Source organism: Ascaphus truei, chromosome 2 (genome assembly GCF_040206685.1).
Source record: "Ascaphus truei isolate aAscTru1 chromosome 2, aAscTru1.hap1, whole genome shotgun sequence".
Taxonomy (NCBI): Eukaryota; Metazoa; Chordata; class Amphibia; order Anura; family Ascaphidae; genus Ascaphus; species Ascaphus truei.
This window is the reverse complement of record NC_134484.1, coordinates 229951316-229958005: the sequence shown is the minus strand read 5'-3', so window position 1 is coordinate 229958005 and position 6690 is coordinate 229951316.

Here is a 6690-nt window from a genome sequence, read left to right as displayed (position 1 = left end):
TTCACGCTTGTTTATACCCCTTCTCTCTCCTTGCTCCCTGTATCTTGATGGTGAATCGTCCTCTCTTTCACTTCCGAGTTCAGAGCCCTCCTCCCCCAGCTTGTTCCGCCTCTTCTCTGATCAGACAGCAGACTCGTGTGTCTGGGGGAGGAGACCCGTGAGCTCAGGCCATTCAACAGAGCTGCTCAATGAAATGCACAGCAGCAGCTGCTAAATCATAGAAAGTTAAGAGATTTCTGCCAGAAAACATCGTTTTAATGGAATCAATGTCTCCTGCTGCAAAACTGGTGCAAAGTTATCAAAGAAAGAAAAATCCCGCTGGAAACGATGGGATTTTTGCATTGATAAATTTGGTGCAGTTTTTTTTGCCCCACTTTTGCAGCCGGGGGACTTTTGATATTCATCCCCTATGGGTAATCAATATGTGCAACAGAGAGATTCTAACTTTGCAGGGAAGTTTGTCCCGTGTGTTTTACAGGGTGGTCTATGTGCATTGTGAAATTGATCTGGTCATAGGATGACATTTTAATTGTTTGTTTTTTTTCATCGAGAGGAGTGGTTATAGATATTTGTATGCTTCTTATTTAAGTAATAATCCCTGAAGAACTGGGCATTACTGGCCAATAATGCCCTGGCTGAAAGAGTTGAAGGCCCGAGGCGAAGCCGAGGGACTTTAACCCAGCCAGTAATGTCCTGTTCTGAGGGGATTATTACTATTATAGGCTAAATGTAGGCTTTTTTTCATAAATAATAGACACTTGTATAGTTAAATAGATTTTTTTATTAAAATAAAATGGTAAATACATGAAACCACGTCTATATACTCTTAGGCCTCGGACACGCTTACCGCTGGTGTGCTGAGGCGCGCTGAGGCTCAGGGACAGCGGGTGCTTTCCCTGGCCTTGCGGTTGCTTACCGCAAGCGCTCTCAGCGGGCCGTCTTGGGAGCGGGCCAGTGACGTCACGGAGCTGGTTCGCCCTCATTGGGCGAACCGCTCACGTGACCGGCCTGTCTCGCCGGCAAGCGGGGGGAATTTTAAATTCCCCTAAGACCTGCACTTCCGCAAGCGCGCGGAAGTGCAGGTGAGCCCCTACTAAAGCCGCTCTAATTATGGCTATAGGGGCTCAGTGCTGAGCGGGAGCGCGCGTCAGCACGCTTCCGCCAGCAAGCGCCAAACATGGCCAAGGCCTAACACTGCAGATATCTATATCCACACACTGCCGCCTCCTCTGTGTACACACACACACACACAGCAGCTCACACACAGCAGCTCACACACACACAAAACAGCACACCACACACAACACAGTGCCTCTACACACATACACACACACTGGAGCTCTAGACACAACACAGCAACTCCTCTACACTCACTACACAGCACCTCTACACTCACTACACAGCACCTCTACACTCACTACACAGCAGCTCTACACACACAGCAGCTCTACACACACACACACAAACTGCTGCTACACACACATGCTACACCCATAAACACTGCTACTGACACACACACACACAGTAGTTCTATATACACACACACACACACACACACACACACACATCAGCTCTACACTCACACAAACTGCTGCTACACATACAACAGCACAACACACACACACTGCAGCCACAATCAAAAATGCAGACACTAAACGTTGCACTCTCCCCCCCAGCTCTATGCACAACACAGCACCTCTCCACCCACCCACACACACACTGCACCTCTCCACCCACCCACACACACACTGCACCTCTCCACCCACCCACACACACACACAACACTGCACCTCTACACACACACACAACACTGCACCTCTATACACAACACACTTACTTCTTTGCAGTCTCTCCCCCCTCCCTCCTCAAATTCAACAGAATCTGCTCAGAAAATCTCAGTCAGCTCGGGAGGGGGAGGAGTCAAACTGTGGCTGATACTTTGTGACCAATTCCCTGCCATGTCTCAGAGCTTTTACTTAATTCTAACCAATCCCCTGCCCTGTCTCAGCTGTTCTGAAAGCTGATTGGCTGGAAATAAACAGATTGAAAACTGCATTTTGCAAACTGCTGATATTCAGGGCATTACTGTGGATAAAGCCCGGAATTTTAACCAATCGGAGAGCAGGGTTTTCAATCATGCCCTGAATTTTACTGCTTTAGCCTATAATAATCTTTACAAGTTTTTTTATATATATATATGTAGCCCTCTTTCCTCCACCCTAAGTGAGATTGAGGTGGGTAGGTGTATCTGACTACTTATCAGTGTGGTGCTGTACCTGTTTGGCAACCAGGAGGGCTGAGCTTCCGCCACAGGGAACCTGGGGTATATACCTACACTTGGTGCAGCGCCTCCACTGATGAGGGATCCCAACGTGGTGGGAGTGTGCCCTCACCAGAACAACCATACAGTAAATACACACGAGAATAAACATTATTTACGATATTACGATTACGATTATGAACGATAACTTCAATGAAACTCTCTTTGCATAACATCAATACATCATTACATGGATAACATTGCATCACCCTGAATGCATACCATCCCCTCACCCACATGTCCATCATTACATCACCCTCGGTCCCTTTGATAATACTATGCTTGGGTACTTATCCCTGGAGTGTCCACAACAATAAAGAGAGTGTGAGTGTGAGGGATAGCGCTTCCCTGTGTTGGGGCCCGGTGGTGCACTTAATATATACTACCTACCTGATCAGGAAAATCCTTGGAACTCAGCAACACCGCACAGTGATCCCACGCCGTGCTGCGCTGCTCTCTGCAGGAATGGATGCACACGCTGACTCCACAGGGGAGGGATCCCCAGCCGGAACGATCCTTTACCACAGTCTCTGCTACACGCTGTACTGACAGGCACTGTCATGCAGCATGTCTCTTCCTCTCTGAGTATGGTGAAGGAGTCCCTGTCTTATGGCAGTCCCTATAACACAGTATTCCTCTACAGTGTCTCAGGGGACTAACTGGGCCCTGGGGATATACCTCTACCCTAGCCCCTGCATGCAGAAGATCTCTTACTGTAGATTCTGTCTAATCCCAGACTCTGGCAGCTCACCACGTGCAACTGGCACAGGGGATATTACACACACTGTGTAACTTAGAAAGCAACCCCCCCCCCTTCTTCCTATGAGGGGCCTTTCCAGGGTTGCCACCTTCGACTGACGGTCAACCCGGAGATTTTTTTTTTTAAATGACACTGTGTTGCCATGACAACGGGATGCTATGTAACGTCACGCGGCGTCAAGTCACCATGACAACGTGGCACCGCATGACGTCGTGACATCATGTGGCGTCTCATTGTCATGGCAACGAGCATCACGTGATGCTGTTACGTCACGTGACGTTCCCGTTGGCATGGCAACGCAGCGCTTTTGACGCCGCGCAGCCATATTGAGAGTAGTTGCAGGGGGAGATGGCGGGAGACTGCTATTGCTGGCACTATTGCTGCGTTAATGGTATATGGAATTATACCTTACATCATTTCTATTATTTATAACTAACGCTGATGACAATTGTTGCAAATAGAGTCGTCACTGATCAATATTAATTTATTACAATGTTTACCTCAGTTAACTTTACTTGAGTTAATTTAACAAAGACAAGGTTACCTCATTGCTATCAAAAGGGAGGAACTGAAGCAGCTTTACTGTAAAGAGAGAGAGGGGGAGAAGAGAGAGAGAGAGGGGGGAGGAGAAGAGAGAGAGAGGGGAGAGGAGAAGAGAGAGAGAGAGAGGGAGGAGAAGAGAGAGAGAGAGGGGGGAGGAGAAGAGAGAGAGAGCGGGAGGAGAAGAGAGAGAGGGGGAGGAGAAGAGAGAGAGGGGGGAGGAGAAGAGAGAGGGGGGAGGAGAAGAGAGAGAGAGAGGGGGGAGGAGAAGAGAGATAGAGAGGGGGAGGAGAAGCGAGAGAGAGAGGGGGAGGAGAAGAGAGAGAGAGGGGGGAGGAGAAGAGAGAGAGGGGGGAGGAGAAGAGAGAGGGGGAGGAGAAGAGAGAGAGAGGGGGGAGGAGAAGAGAGAGAGAGGGGGGAGGAGAAGAGAGAGGGGGAGGAGAAGAGAGAGAGGGGGGGAGAAGAGAGAGAGGGTGAGGAGAAGAGAGAGAGGGGGAGAAGAAGAGAGAGAGGGGGGAGAAGAGAGAGAGGGGAAGAAGAGAGAGGGGGGAGGAGAAGAGAGAGGGGGGGAGGAGAAGAGAGAGGGGGGATGAAGAGAGAGAGAGGAGGAGAGGGGGGGAGGAGAAGAGAAAGAGGGGGAGGAGAAGAGAGAGGGGAGAAGAGAGAGGGGAGAAGGGAGAGGGGGGGGAAGGGAGAGGGGGGGAGAAGGGAGAGGGGGGGGAGAAGGGAGAGGGGGGGAGAAGGGAGAGGGGGGGGAGAAGGGAGAGGAGGGGGAGAGGGGGGGAGAAGGGAGAGGGGGGGGAGGGAGAGGGGGGAGAAGGGAGAGAGCAGATAAGATACATGGGGGTGGTGTGTGTTCTCTAGCAGGGTTTCTAAGAATGTTACTGTGTTGCTTATGTGTCAATCGATCTTGTCTAATAAAAAACTACAACTCCCATGATCCCCTACGTGTGAGCATGCGCAGTAGAGCATAGGGCTGTGAGCCGGATGTAGTAGGCAGTGAAGTGCACACAGATAGTCCCGTGAGAAATGCAGAGGATCTGTGAGTGATGTAGCAATGCAAACTCACTTACTGTGCTGCCCTGTCTGCAACAACCCGCCCACCCGGAGATTTCAGGGACAAACCCGGAGCCCGGAGAAGGGGATGCCAAACCCGGAGTCTCCGGGTGAAACCCGGAGAGGTGGCAACCCCGGGCCTTTCCCTGACACAGCCAAAGCAACTACTCTAGCTGCACTGCACACAACACTGTCTCTTCTTGTCAGAGCACACAGCACTGCAGCTGTGTCACTGACAAGACTTACACTCACCTAAGGGCAGGGTCCCTACCTAAGGGGCCTTCCCTATGACTTACCCACTAACCTAGTGGGGAGTGGGACCTACCTGGGGCCTGGGGGGTAACCTGGCCTCGTGTAAGAGCCACTTGCTCCTTACACACTTCCTCCCCCTTCCTGCTCCCAGCCCCTACTGACTAGCGTGGTCTCTGCAACATTGTATCCTTCTCCCACAGGAGAAGCTGCAAACACTATTTGCTGGCTGGCTGCACGTGATGTGGGTGAAAGGGCAGTCCCCAGAGGCTGCTGGGAATTGTAGTCCACTCAGGACCTCTTTAGCATTGGGACCGCGTGTGCGAACTGTGCCTGCGCAACTTCCAAAAGCTCCTGCACACTTGTAATGGCCACCGCTGCTCTCTTCTGTGCCTGCGCGACCTTGGGGAGTCCCTCCACTACGGAGCGCCATCTCTGCCCCTTCACGCTCACTATATTGGCCGCCGCGTCTGTGCATGCGAGAGCCTCCGCGCCCGTGCGGACATAACAAAGATGGCGGCGCCGTACCTCTGACGCCACCGGGAGGACTCTTTGGGGACCTGGCTACATATATATGTAGCCCTCAGACCCCCCCCCTCCGGTCGCAGATCGGACCCCCTAGGGTGTACTAAGGTCTGGCTACGTGTCTTGGTGTGGTGCATACCTGCTGGCAACAGGAGGGCCTGAGTCTCCCGCGATGGTGTGGGGGAGGACAGGAACAGGTTACTGGGGTTCATACCTTCATCCTTTCTCAGTGGTGCAACGCCTCCATCTCTGTGAAGCCCCAGGGATATGGGGTGGAACCCTTACAGAGAACTTCCCACACAGGGATGAGAGATTCCAGTCTCAGTCAGTCTTTATCAAAGTAGCAGCAGCAGCTCTCTTTATTATCACAGCACACAGAGTAGCAGCAACCTCAGCAACACGCTGTCAATCAGGTACAAGGTCTTCTCTCCCACCAGACTGCACACCCTCAGGATGGTCTCTGGGTACTCGCTGTGTCCCTGCCACCACCCCAAGCCGCGGGCGCTCAGGGTGGGGCTAGCTCTTCCCTCACCCCCTAGGCAGGGTGAGAGGCACTGGTCCACCTATAGCTAACTAGGCCCTACTCCTCAGGAACCTAGCTAGCTCACACACTGTCTTACTGCTCAGGACAGAACTCCTTGTCACTGACAGGAACAGGCAACTCTAAATTGAGACAGCCCTCCCCTTCATGATGTCAGCAGACCCCTCCCTTGTGTCTATGCCTTCCACACTCCACCACTCAGAGCAGGGCTTTATGTGGGGGAAACCCATGTTAACTACTGGCAGCCTGCCCTTAGCAGGACTTATACCAGTAGGAGGATAGACATATAGCCCTATTTCTTACCAGGGCTACACTCTCCCTCAGGTTGAATCCAATGGTCCCCACTTGGACCTAATTACGTACCATCCTGCAGGTGGACAATCTGGAAATACAAACACAATTTATTAGTGCCCATAACATCAGACCGTCCCACCCGGATGGCGAATCAAAGATTCGGTACCTCCCAACATGGAGAACCTAACTAGTAGTAATGGCGTGGGTCAGGCTTTCTAACTTCCCACCCATTGTGATCTGTAACTTTTACATAATAGGGCTGTACTGATCCATACTCCGGCCTATACACCACGCTATTCATGTAAATACTCCTTCCCATACTCCATGCCCGTATGACATCGCATACTTTGTCTTCATTATGATAGGCCGCCCTACCGAACTTAGTCCGAAGGTATTCCATAATAG